Genomic DNA, 12,746 nt, shown 5'->3' with positions numbered 1-12,746 from the left:
ATGCAACAGATTATTAAATGGTGCCTTGTTCTACATACTGCATGGACTTCCAGAGCAGGATCGCTCTCATCAATCTATGAACATGTCTGTCCTGTTCATCTCTCTGTCCTCAGGGTCTAAAACAGTGCCTAAGAATTAGTAAACAACTCATAATATATGTAGGTTGATTGAATGCTATGTAATGTAGTTCCGATTGCAGGCAAGGTTGTTTCTTTCCAAATACTTTTCATTGTGAGCAATGTGTGCTTTTGATTGGAATGTTAAGATTTTGGTTTTTATGTACAAGCACAGAGAGAACTTAAGGTCTAGAAAGACATGGAGTGTTTCTGTGCCCTAGCAATCCTGACATTCCTGCATGAGATCATGCGTGAGACCACAAAAGCTTTCCCTATCATGCTTTTAAAATTATCCCTAGGGTGACAGTGTCAATCATCCACCCCTACCTGGGTGACAGGCACTTGGCTGGGACCGGCATATGCTGAAAGAAAGAGAACTGCTGCTTGAAGAGCTTCAGACACTACAGTTTCCTTGTCAGTTTCCCAGACTTCCCTCAGGGACGTGCCAAAACCCACCTTCTCACTCCTGCCCAGGATTCACTATGTCCTCCAGAAGGGGAGACTGCCAATGACCCTCATCTTTTTCCTAAACAGAGATATTCAGTGGCAGAAGTTTTACCCTTAGAAGCTTTGGCTTAAGCCTTTTGTTCCCCATAAAATGTAAATGCTTTTAAGTGATATGGTTTGGCTGTGTCCCCATTCAAATCTCCACCGTATTGTATCTCCCAGAATTCCCATGTGTTGTGGGAGGGACCCAGAGGGAGGTAATTGAATCATGGAGGCTGGTCTTTCCCATGCTATTCTCATGACAGTGAATAAGTCTCACGAGATCTGATGGGTTTATCAGGGGTTTCCGCTTTTGCTTCTTCCTCATTCTCTCTTGCTGCCACCATGTAAGAAGTGCCTTTTGCCCTCCACCATGATTATGAGACCTTCCCAGCCATGTGGAACTGTAAGTCAAACTAAACCTCCTTTTCTTCCCCGTCTCAGGTATATCTTTATCAGCAGCATAAAAACAGACTAATACAGTAAATTGGTACCAGTAGAGTGGGGGCATTGCTGAAAAGATATTTGAAAATGTGGATGCAACTTTGGTACTGGGTAACAGGCTGATAGGTGGAAGAGACTTGCCTTGTCTCAGATGAGACTTTGGACTGTGGACTTTTGGGTTAATTCTGAAATGAGTTAAGACTTTGGAGGACTGTTGGGAAAGCAGCTGGGAGGGAAGCTGTACCCTGCAAAACCACAGGGGCAGCACTGCCCAAGACCATGGGAACCCATCTCTTGCATCAGTGTGACCTGGATATGAGTCCTGGAGTCAAAGGAGATCATTTTGGAACTTTAAAAATTTGACTGCCTTGTTGGATTTTGGACTTGCCTGGGCCCTGCAATCCCTTTGTTTTGTCCAATTTCTCCCCTTTGGAATGGCTGTATTTACCTAGTACCTGTACCCCCATTGTATCTAGGAAGTAACTGGCTTTTTTTTTATTTTACAGACTCATAGGTGAAAGGGACTTGCCTTGTCTCAGATGAGACTGGACTGTGGACTTTTGGGTTAATTCTGAAATGAGTTAAGACTTTGGGGGACCGTTAGGAGGGCATGATTGGTTTTGAAATGTGAGGACCTGAGATTTGGAGGGGCCAGGGGCAGAATAATAATGATTTGGCTGTGTCCCTATTCAAATCTCAACTGAATTATATCTCCCAGAATCCCCACGTGTTGTGGGAGGGACTTAGGGGGAAGTAATTGAATCATAAGGACTGGTCTTTCCCATGCTATTCTTGTGATAGTAAGTCTCACAAGATCTGATGGGTTTATTAGGGGTTTCCGCCTTTGCTTCTTCCTCCTTCTTTCTTGCTGCCACCATGTAAGAAGTGCCTTTTGTCCTCTGCCGTGATTGTGAGACCTCCCAGCCATGTGGAACTGTAAATCAAATTAAACATCCTCTTCTTCCCAGTCTCAGGTTTGCCTTTATCAGCATCATCAAAATGGACTAATGCAGTAAGTTAGTAACTTTCCCCCATATTTTTGTTAGTGGAAAGATAGAATAGTTTTGTTTTTTTTTTTTTTTTAATGGAAAGATAGAATAAGAACCTTGGATTCTTTAAGGCCTGAACTTAGATGCCAGCAGTGACTGGGAAGGGCACAGGAAGGTGCTAGTCCATGATGATGGGATAGTACAGACTTACTTAATATATGTTGACTATGTTTTATCCTTATTATGCCTTCTTATGCCTCTTCCTTTACCCTTCACCTTACAACCAATCCAAGATTAGGATATATCAAAAAAGATAGGAGGCCTGGGAGCAAATGTTTCCTCTCATTTCTGCCCTTCCTATACCCCTATTAGGATGTGGAGGTGAACAGAGGCCTGAAAGTCTTGAAAAGGTTGTCCATGGGTCCAACTCTATATTAACTAAATATAATTGAGTGAATGCAACCTGTCAGTGATTGGTCTAGGCACTGGAGATTATCAGCAGTGAACAAATCAGGCAAAGTCCATTCGTTTTGGAAAGAAAATTCTCATTGTTCTCTCCTGCCTGCATGTTTATAGCTTAATAGTATAGGTTTGGGACAGCTAATCCCTGAGACATGTTGTGATGCTATGATAAGGCCAGTCAACATGGAATTTTAAGTTCTAGATTTAGATTTTGTCTCTGTCTACAAATATGGTGCTTCTCAGAACGTTTGTTTCCTTTTATGCAGTGAAAGAGTGAGAGACAGCAGAATGCAGGATTCACTACTTTGTGATTCTATATAGGTTGAGGTCAGAAATACCCTCAAGAACTGGCTAAATGAACTTTGTGTTAAGAGATTTCTGAATGTCAAGTACAGACCAGCTTTGGATTCGGAATTGCCATCCAGGAAGAGGCCATCCAGGCCTCTCACCAACAAACCCTGACAACTGTTGTCACTTCAAATGCTGACCTGGCATGGCCTGCTTTAGACCCCACATTCTAACTAGTATGAGGGGTCAGCATTCTGCTTTGGAGAAATACCCCTGGACTTTCATTCCCAAGGGGGGCCCGGGATGGGAGGATAAAGATCAAAGAAGCAAGCAAAACTCAACCCATGCTTTTCCCAGTTCTGGAAAAAGAGGAGGAAGGACTTTGTGGGAATAAAAATCAACGATGAAAGAACATTTTGTTCTTAAGGTGCTGGTTAGTACGTTCTCCGGCAGACAGTCAGAAGATAGGAGTAGCTTTGTTTGCACTTTGTGGGGGTAGTTCTGGCCAGGGCTCCTGCTGCTGATATTTTTCTAGCTTATAAAAATAACATTAACTTTGTTCCAGCTCTGTTCTTGGCTCCAGCATCCCAACTGTCCTGAAAGGCAATAACAACCTGATTTCTGTCTCAGGCCCTTCTTCTCTCAGTTGCTTTTATCTGTCAGACAAACTCCTGATTATCCATCAAATCTTGAATCCTGTTCTCCTCTGGGAAGCCCTCCCTAACTTCCCAGTTGACTTAAGCACTCCCTTTTTCCCCCGACTGTGTCTTACGCTTACAATCTGGCACACACAGGTTTCTGTGTGCCAGACTGCCTCACCTACTAATCTGCCTCTTCTACTACTCATCTACTAATCTGTAAACTCTTTGGGCACCCTGTTTTTTCGTACTCCTACTGCAGCAGCCTGCAGAGTGCTTTGCATATGGAGGACCCTTAACACATGCATATTTAGTGAATGAGTGAATGAATGAATGGCATTCCCTCCCTGAGGAATGAATATTACACCTGAGAGAGAGTAACTTCTCATTCAAAGACAATTGTCCCTATACAATAGTTATACTTGGCTCATTTCTGCAGGAGCAAAAGCTTGGGTTCTTCTAGATGTCTGGAAATCTGCCTCCTTTTTACCCTCATCACATTACCAAGTTTTGGCCAAGAGCAAGCTTTGTTCCTTGGTTTAGCACAACTCTTTGATTACCAGTATTGGATTCTTGGTCAGATGTTGAATTGGCTTAAATTGCTCATCTAGGCCAGATATTGAATTGGTTTAAAGTGCTCATTTCAGTTGCAGAGCCAGGCCAAAATGAGAATTTTGAATTTCTTTTCTTTTTTAATGGAAGAATTTATTGAGCCAGTCTTGCAAAAAGGGCCTTTGGTTCGTTCCCTAGAACAACACATAGTTTGTTCCAGTAAACAATAAAACATGCCAATTACATGTCTCACCATTATCAGTGTTCTAGAAGACAGAGTAGACAGGCTGTGACTTTAGATAACGTGATTTGGGGGGAGCATTTATTTATAAGTAGTATATATACTAAATGTAGCGTGATGGACAAAGAAATATACTTATTGGCAATGATTCATTGCATTTGTAAACTTTTGATTCATGAAGCATGATATGGTTTGGATCCTCACCCAAATCTCATGCAAATTGTAATCCCCAGTGTGGGATGGGGCCTGGTGGGAGGGGATTGTATCATGGTGGTGGACTTCTCATGAATGGTTTAGCATCATCCCCTTGGTGCTGTTCTCATGACAGTGCATGAGTTCCCTTCAGATCTGGTTGTTTAACAGTGTGTTGCACTGCCCCACTCTCTCTTTTGCTCCTGCTCTGGCTTTGTGAAGTGCCTGCTTCCCCATCACCTTCTGCCATGATTGTAAGTTTCCTGAGGCCTCCCCAGAAGCCGAGCAGACACCATCATGCTTCCTATACAGTGTGCAGAACCTTGAGCCAATGAAAACTCTGTCTTTTATAAATTGCTCAGTTTCAGGTATTTCTTTATAGCAATGCGAGAATAGACTAATACAAAACACAACTATGTTCGTTATAGAAGGTGCTCCTCATTGCAGCTTTGTAGTGAAGTTAGGACAGGTATGTGTACCCTCATTTTGCACAGCAAACAGCTGAGACTCAGTGTATTCTAAATTCAAGGACAGATATTTATTATCTTACACTTAGTTCTTAAAGCAACTTTACACATACTATCATTTTGTTCCGTTTGTCAGGTGAGACAATTGAGGCTCACAAGACTACCTAACATTCTGAAAGCTACACAGTTAAATGAGAGATGCGTGACTTAAGCCCATGCTTTGTGCACACTTATCACTGTGTTATAAATGATGGCCTATCTATTTAAACGTGATCCACTCTGCTCTTAAATTTGACCCTTAAAATTTTAGCAAGTAACAAATTTTGAAAAAGGAACGTCTTTAATAATATTTATCAACAACCCACTTTACTAGTTCATGGGTTTAGACAGTGACTATGAGAGAGAAGTGGACTTCTGGGAATTTGTATTCTAGTAAAGAAAACAGACAAGTAAATAAACAGTTACAATTACTTGTGCCATGCATGGAAGGCTTTGGAAAAACATAAAATGGGCCTAAAATTGAGACTTAAAAAATTATTAAAGGATTCCTAGAGGGAGTGATGTCCAGTAATCTAATTACACATTTCTTTCCCTATTATTGCTTCCTGGTAAAGTGGAATTTGTTTCTTTTTTGTGACTTTTAAACTTCAACTAGGCTTCATTTCTAATAATAAAATAATAATAGCATTGTTAATTAGAACAAGTAGAACCACCATTGTGACTGGTACTACTGTGATGACCATTTCTTAGGTGCGTCCCTATGTGCCAAGTACTCCACCGGATACTGCTCAGACTTCATCTCTTGCTCCTCACAATAAGCCTACAACGTAGAGGTTGTTTCCCCATTCTTCACATGAGGGAATTGAAGGCAGAAAGAATAACATTTCCACAATCACATAACTAATCTCATAGCAAGATCTGAAACTGAGTCTGCTTCCAAGGTTCATATACCTTTTCTATAGGCCAGTGGTTCTCAATCAGGGGTGATTTTACCCCTCAGGGGACATTTGGCAATGTCTGGGGACAGTTTTGTTTATTGCATCTGGGGAAAGGGAAATGGCATTGGCATGTGGTGGGTAGAAGCCAGGGATGCTGCTAAACACCTTACAATGCCCAGGCCAACCCCCTGCAACAAAGAATTGTCCAGCTTCAAATGTCAAATATCAGTAGCACTGAAAGTGAGAGACCCTATTCTTTCCTGGAACACCTCCAGTGATGTTATTTCCCTTCATCAATTCAGCTTATTTCTGTGGAAGCCAAAAAGCAGCCCACAATAAGGGTTTTGCTGATATATTAGTACTTGGTTGAAATATATTTTGTGAAATTGACTCTTCAGTAAAAGTAGTTGTGAGATTAAGAAAATAATAGAAGTGAAGCCTGAGGAGTAGGGAGGACAGAATGGTTTCTACTCCATCTATTTCAGAGTCAAGCCACACGGGACCGCTTGGCCATCTTTCAGCACATCGTGCACATTCCACCTCCTTTCCTTTGCTACTCATCCATCAGCACTCAGTCTAAATGTTACTTTTTGGAAACGTCTCCAAATTTAATCCACTCTTAGAAAAACACCAGTCGCTCTCTATGCTGTATCTGTGAAATACTTTGCAACTATTTCAGTTTTTTCACCAAATCATGTTCATCTTTGTGTGCCCATCATCCAGCATGGAACCCCCATAGCTGGTCCTCACTAAATCAATGTAATTATTTAATTACTATTATTAGTAATTGAGATAATAAATATGAGAGGGTTTTGAAAAATCAAAAATAAGAGTTGGTAAATGTAGGTGAGGGAGACTTTAAGAAAATATAGATTCTTATGCCCTACCCTGCTGAGGATGCCTGGAATCTTGTTCTAAGTGTAGAAAATGTCACCTGGTACCCAGAGGAGACAGCCTGGGGGGATGAGGATGAGTTGACACTGAGGACACTGGGGTCAGAAGCAGTAGTGATGTGTTTCTGCCAAGTAGGCAGATCAGACCAGAGCAGAACCGTGCTGCGCAGGAGCCAGGCCAGGCGCTGGCCAAAAGCTGGGGGCAGGAGGGAGCTTATCCAAAACGAGAGAGAATATGCATCCAAAGAGGCAGACGGTCTGCAAGAAATTGGGGGTGGGGGGGATTAGAAATGCAGATAAAGTCATGCCGTGGAATCTGGAAGGAGAAACCAGTGCCAGTCCCTGAGCAGATAGAGCAAGGACAACTCTGAGAGTTCCTGGATGTGAATCACAGAGGGCAGAGGAAGAACGTATTAATGGGATTGCAAGTTTATTGTTTTAAGTTGAGGCTTGGTTTAATATGAACCACCATTGCCTGGGACCTCGGCAGTTCCATGAGCCATGGCAACAGCTCATGTGGCGGAGGGAGGGGCAGAGATCTCACATGGGGGAAGGATAACTTTGAGTTTCCTGTTCCCACGCTCCAAGGCTTTCTCGGAGTGCTGTGATTCTCTGGACTGCAGAAGGCTGGCCTTAGCTGAGAGACCAGACTTTGACTCTGTGGAAGAAAACTGAGAGGACTCCAGGGCCTGGGGCTATTGCCAGCTCCCCATGTGTCCCCGATTTTTAAATCTTGTGCCACACGTCAGTATATATGGCTGTGAACCTGCCATGAAACCATAACATTTTGAGTTTAATACATACACTCCTGTTTGCATAATGAGTAATCATAGACTTTAGAATTAAAAGGCTGCTCAAAGATTTTCTATACCAAATTCTTCAATTTGCAGATAAGAAAACTGAAGCCCAGACAATGATGAATCATCCAAAGTTACCCCAGCATATTACGGTCAGAGTCAAATTTAGAATCTGAGTGACCTAGTTCATCAGCCAGGGTCCCCGCCCCATTGTGCTCCACTGTCTCCAGGTTAGGAAAAGGGAATGACTCCTGATTTTTTATTCCATTTTATATCTTATATCCTGTTTAATGGCTATAGCCAGCTTCACTGGTGCTCATTAAACAGGTAAATTAGTTTTCCTGAGCCACACTTGAGTACATCTCTTCGTTGTGTTGTCACAATCTACAATAAGCTCCAAAGACTCTCCTCCAGAGCTGGAAATAATCAAAACACCTGCTATTTGAGTTGCTTCCAAGAGCTCAAAGCCGTTGTTTTTATTTCACCTGCCATTCGTTGAATACTTATGCTGTGCCAAGTGTTTTGCTAGGTTCTTGACTATTCACTATTGTCAGCTCACAACCACACTGTAAGCTGCAATTATTTTTGGCCTTTAGCATACAAGGAAATCAAGGTTTAAGAACTTGCCAAAGGTTACATTTTAATAAATTGTGAAGTTGGGTTCCCTGACCCACTGACTACGGAGCTTATGAGCTCTCCCCTATTTACCCTGGCTAGTGAGTCTGTGTGTGTCTAGGTATGTTTGTGCCTTTACTTACATTAGCCCATACTTACACCAATGCATGTTTATATCTGTAGTAGAAGATAGAGCTTCTACTTAATAACCTTCTGGATGTTTGTAGATCTGTTTTATGGATGAGAAAGTTGAGACCCGGGGTAGAGAAGTGACTCTAATAAAGTGTATTTAAAGCGTCACAGGAGTCTGGGTTCCATCCAGACTGGTATAAAGCCAGGCTTATTAGATCAGGGTAGGAATGGGATGCATAGCTCTTGGCGTTGTGTGGTGGAGAGATCAACAATATTAATGTTGATGTTAATTTTGTTTACTAAATTTGTTAATGCTGACAATCTCAATCTCAAAGATTAATCTTAATCTTTTTGTGGTGACTTGCCATTTTTAAACTACCCTTGGAATAGGGAAGGTATTTTTACCTCCCACGAATGGTTGAGAAAACTGACCCTCGAGGAGGTGAAGGGATTTTCCTAAGGTTACAGGACCAGGAAAGACTGGATCCAAGACTCAAACCCTTATTTGTGTGCCTCTGTCTTCACGTCAGCTTTGGTGCAACCCTTGCGTCAAACAATGGAAAAGTACTACCTAGTAAATGGAGCAAGATGTCTTCTTATGTGCCCAGAACCTCTCATTTTAAACATGACTGGAATCAGACTGCCTGGGTTCAAACTCGTGTTTTGCCACTTATTAGTAAAGAGCTTACCTGCTCTGTGCCTCAGATTTCCCTTCTGCAAATGGGGATGGGAATAGTGCCTCACAGAGTTATTTTAGAAATACCTTCTCCTGACACATTGTAAGCACTCCACAAGTATTAGCTACTCCCGGTTGAAAGCTTGAATGTAAAAGCCTTAAACTCCCAGCCAAAGAGACTGAATGCTAAAATTCATTTCAAGCAAACCTACCTATTCAAATAGCTTTCTCAGCACTGATTTTGATGTAAAAAATATCTGGAATATTCTTTGTTATCAAGCATGTGCCTTGGCAGTGTAGTTACAATTTTTAATACTAATGGATGATCATCCATTAAAGTAGTAAAAAAGATACCATCTCATTTTAAGCTTAGAGCAAAAGCTTACTTAAGTGAAATTAAGCAGATATTTATTTCGTCAGGCTCTGGGGAGGATTCTGAAATTATTTGCTCCCTACTAGTGCCTAGCACTTTATCTTTGCAACCGCACTTACCCTGTAGAATCATGGTTGGACAGGCAACTGTGTATTCCTGCATCTCTACCTTCAGTATTTCACAATCACTGTTTCTCATCCGCCAGGCCTGAGGGTGGACAGTGCTGATTTCACTGTCTCATACCCACTCCTCTTTCTGCCAGTGTCTTTTGTGAGGAATTTTGTCTCTGCCCCTTTCTCTTCACCCCATTCTCTCTTCTCCAGTCTTCAGATCCAAACAAAAAAAATGTTAAAAGTTTGCTCATATTCCCTGCAGTCTGAGCTGGTGAATGAATGTTCTTCCAGAGCCCCTTAGGATTTCTGCGCCCATACTTATAAGTGTTCCCATCTTCATTTTGTTGGTGGTGATGACAAATTACCCCACATGACCTCCCTCTGTTCCCATTTTAGTTAGAAATTACTGTTTACTGGAGATGGAGAATGGAAAATATATGAAGGGGCAACATGAGAAAATAGGTTATTTTGATTACTTCCAATCATCCATCGTAAATTGAATTCATAATATAGATAAACAAATAAAAAGAGTATTTCAGTTTAAATTTAGAATGACAGGGTTCTTTTAATAATCTGATTTCCATTCTTGTAGCAGTTTTCAAACTTGAGTGTGTATAGGCACTCATGGAGCTAGTTAAAATGCAGATGACTGGGTCCCCACCACCACCACAACTCGTTCTCATCAGTGGCTTTAACTGGGGCCTAAATATCTGTGCTATATCCAGCCCACTCATGAGCCTGATGAACTGCACCAGTGGTCCCTTAAAAGATAGCAAGAGGGGCAGACTAAACTCACGTTGGTTACCATTAAAAATTGTCTGTACATAATCCAGAAAGAGCAAAGTTGAATCCAGGCTAATTGAAAGACTGCATTTTAAATGTTTTGTTTCAAAAGCAGAACAATAAAGAGTTTTTCCAATGCGTTACACTTCCCATGAGCTGGATACTGCCTGTTTACCTAGATGCCACTTAATGTGGACAGCAACTTTTATGGCTGTGCACATTCTCACCACCCCCATTTAAAGAGAGCAAGGAGACTCACTTAGACTCAGGGTGCTAGTATGGTTGAACAGAGAGAATCTTGGTCTGTCTGGCACCGGCCTGCTCTCTCTTACCATTATATAGCTTCACCCAAGCCAGCATTAACAGCTGTAGATGATTTTCTTCTAATGTTCTAAAACCTGAAGACATGGAGCATTTTTTTAACCAAATGCTCCCCAGCCCTAGGGAAAGCTAAGCCTCTTCTATTTTGTTGAAAGAGAATGTGTTAGGCTGTTGATCTGTATTGTTACATGTCCCTGGGCTGAATTTAGCGTCAAGAGTTAAAAGTGTATCAGCCTTGTGACTCACCACTATGAAACCCTCAGACCAGAGTCTCCTACCAGTATCAGTAATATGAATGAAAACTTTATATGCCTTCTAGACTGAGGCCTCTCACAGCTCAAATTTGTAAAGAAAAACCCATGCAATTGGATTTTGTGAAATATATTAAATATGCCCGTTAATGTGGCTCAAAGGAATTTATATACTGTCTGCTTTACTGTGGTGTTTCATTATAGCTCAGCCAAATGCATGTGGCCTAATAATTTGTTTCCCTTATGCATATCTATCATTAAATATAACATGCAGACAATAACATTTAAACACCTATATACTTGATTACATAGCTATCTCCCCGACTTAGACTGTGAACTTCTTATCAGCAATGGAATCTGGTCATCTTCCTCTCTGTAGCTCTAGCTCAGTAAATGAATGAATATATGCATGAATGAGTACATGCATGAATGAATGGGTTTGCTTAACATGCTAAGCACTAGACTAGTTACTGTGGCAAATACAGTGATACAAAGAAATAGAGACAGATGGATTGAGTTCTACAGGAATTTTAAAAAGGGAGGAATCACTTTCAGTTGAAACAGTAAGACAAAGAAAATACAAAAATACAAATATGTATTGAGGGACCTTCATGACAGAAATATGCTGGAGAGTCTACATGTATAATCTTCACATTGATTCCAGCAACTTGCTGAAGGTCACACAGCTGGCAGTGAGAACCCCCGAGGTTAGCTACTGTGGTCTTTCAGGGAAGTGGGAAGGGATAGCCTTTGAATGAATCTGGAATAATAGGTGTATTCTCCACTGGAAACAATGAAATGTAGAGTATTCTGGATAGAGAGAATAACATAAGTGGAGGCACTGAAATGAGGTTATGGAATGGTAAGCATTTCAGTTTGGCTGAAACCTATGATATCTCTAAGGGATTCCTGGCAGAAGAGGATGTAATGATCAAATAGGTGGAAATAGATTGGGAGTCTGTCCCATCTGAGTACTGGTTTGAAGTTTGTGCTTCCTCTTTCTCCCTGGAGGCATTGGGAAGTCATTGAAGGTGATCTCAAGCCAGAGATTCATTTTAAGTGTGGTTTTATATAATTTTATACACACTAGTTGGGGGAAAAGGTAAAGGGGTTTCCTGAAATAGGGTTTTGGCAGTGGGGCTTGAAAAGAAGATAGGGAGTTTGACAACTTTTTAAAATAAATCCGTGCGTTAGGCAAAAGTTATTTAAAATTTTTGATGTTCTTTATATTTTCCTAGCTCTTTCTATTTACATAGCCATTACTAAATTAAATGTATAAAAATATTTTTCCTTTTTAATTTGAAATAGATTTCATCTCATATTTGGCAGAAGATAATAATAACTTGTTAACTTCACGGCAGTCAGAGTAATTCATCCAGTCTCTAAACTGTGCATTCGTTTAAATCTATTGTCTTTGATGGACGTATCTAGTATATTCACTCATTTAAAGTAGAGCCATAAACCCTGAAGTTAAATAAGCAAAACAAAAGGCCTCCCAAAGCTGAGAAAACACTTGCCCTAGAGTCCACACACTGTAGGAAAGTACAGGGATTATTTTCTGACTGTCATCCAGCACTGCTGACTTAGAATTATACATAAAATATGCAGTAATTTTAATAATTAATAACTGACTATGCAAAAATATTATTTTCTCCTAGCTTCAATCAACAGGTAACATATCTGCTTTTCATGTCAGGTACTGTGCTAGGTACTAAAGATATAAATATGAACAAATTATAGTCTCTGTCCTCAAAGAACTCCCATTCTAATTGGAGAAACAGGCAAGTAAGCCATCCAAGTATGAAGTGGGAAGTATCTGATAAAAGCATGTCTGGGCTGTTACAGGAGTCTAACCTCACTTTACCTGAGCAGGTTAGTAAAATTCCCTCCCCTTCCCCAAAAAATGATTGGTTTGACGCTTAAAGATGAATAGGAGGGAGAAATAGGAATTTATGAGATGGACAAGATGGCCAGGCAGG

General features: G+C 40.9%; 1 protein-coding gene across 3 annotated transcripts in view; it reads left to right on the top strand.

Moving 5' to 3' along the window:
• The window catches only part of FGGY (FGGY carbohydrate kinase domain containing), a 441,241-nt gene that overhangs the window by 209,047 nt on the left and 219,448 nt on the right, over window positions 1-12,746 (top strand). The window contains exon 1 of one of the 3 annotated variants that reach the window (XM_011941265.1): window positions 837-1,008. The exons of the other annotated variants lie outside the window; for them this stretch is intronic. The gene's annotated coding sequence lies outside the window, so the exon portion shown is untranslated. Of the gene's footprint in view, window positions 1-836; window positions 1,009-12,746 lie in introns of those variants that run through there. 3 annotated transcript variants of the gene reach the window in all.

The sequence above is a fragment of the Colobus angolensis genome, unplaced genomic scaffold (assembly GCF_000951035.1).
Source record: "Colobus angolensis palliatus isolate OR3802 unplaced genomic scaffold, Cang.pa_1.0 Scaffold102, whole genome shotgun sequence".
In the NCBI taxonomy this organism is placed as follows: domain Eukaryota; kingdom Metazoa; phylum Chordata; class Mammalia; order Primates; family Cercopithecidae; genus Colobus; species Colobus angolensis.
This window is presented reverse-complemented; position numbering and strand designations above follow the sequence as displayed.